We start from the raw sequence: 1,486 nt of genomic DNA on the forward strand, positions 1-1,486 counted from the left end.
AAACTATTTAATGAATATGTACAAGAATAAATTAGAATGCAATTTAAACATTTTATTATGAAAAATAACTCAACATAAAAGTAGACACTGATGCAGAAAATTAGGACCAAAAAAGCTATAATGCATATATAAAACAAGTAGCAAAATGACAGAGATAAGTCTTTCTTATTAGTAATTACTTTAAACATAAACAGATTAAACTCTGCAATTAAAAGGGAGAGATTGCTGAATGGACAAAAAATATGGTTCAACCAGGTGCTATCTACAGAAACTCACTTTAGATCTAAAAACACACATAGATTGAAATATATTAAAAGGAAGAAAAAAATGTTCCAAGCAATAGTAACCTTCATCCCTGAGATGCTAAGGAGAAAAAAAGAAATAAGTTATCAAGTAAGAGCAGAGATGCAGTTAGACCAGAAAGCAATGTACTAATATCAGACAAAACAGATTTTAAATAAAAAAGGCTACAAAAGATAAACAAGGACATCATATTTTAAGGAAAGACTCAATAGAGGAAGAAGATATAACAATTATAAATGTTAATAAATATTTTTTTACCTAATGACATATCTTCAAAATACATGAGGCAGAAACAGAAAATTGAAGGACAAATAGATAATTCTGCAATAATAGTTGGAGACTTTAATACTACACTCTCAATAAGTTATAGAACCAAAGAAAATATAAAAAAGAAAATAGAGAACTTAACACAATAAACAAGTAGATCCAAAAGACATACAGAATACTCTACCCAACAATAGAGGAAAATCAAGGAAACCAAAAGCTTGTTCTCTGAAAAGATGAAAGAAATGGACAAATCTTTAGATAATAAGACTAAGTAAAAAAGAGAAAAGTCCAAAATGCCTAAAATTAGAAATAAAAATAAGGACTTTAATACTGATTTTACAGAAATTAAAATGATTATATGAGTATTATAAACAACCTTTGCCAACAAATTGGATAACTTAAATCAAATAAAAAATTTCTAGAAACAAAATTTCCCAAAACTAAATCACAAAGAAATAGAAAGTCTGGGTAGATCTACAATGAGGTAAGAAGATCAAATCAGTAATAAAAAATATTTTGACAAAGAAAAACTCCAGACCTGATGGTTCCTGCACAAATCCTAGGAAACACTGAGAGAATAATACCAATATGTTTCAGCATTTCCCAAAAACTGAAGGGAAAGAAACTTTCTAGTTCATTCTGTGAGGTCGACACTACCCTGATATCAAAACCAGATTATAAAGACACTACCAGAAAGGAAAACTACACATTAATATCTTATAAACATTGATGCAAAAATCCTCAATAGAATACTAGCAAATCAAAATCAGCATTTTAAAAGGGTTATACACTATATCCATAACCAAAAGGGATTCATTTTTAGAATGCAAGGATGTTTCAACACGTGAAAACTAGGGTAGCAATCCCATTACTGGTATATATCCCAATGAAAATAAATCATTCTACCAAAAAGACA

The sequence above is a fragment of the Hylobates moloch genome, unplaced genomic scaffold, assembly GCF_009828535.3.
Source record: "Hylobates moloch isolate HMO894 unplaced genomic scaffold, HMol_V3 SCAFFOLD_25, whole genome shotgun sequence".
In the NCBI taxonomy this organism is placed as follows: Eukaryota; Metazoa; Chordata; class Mammalia; order Primates; family Hylobatidae; genus Hylobates; species Hylobates moloch.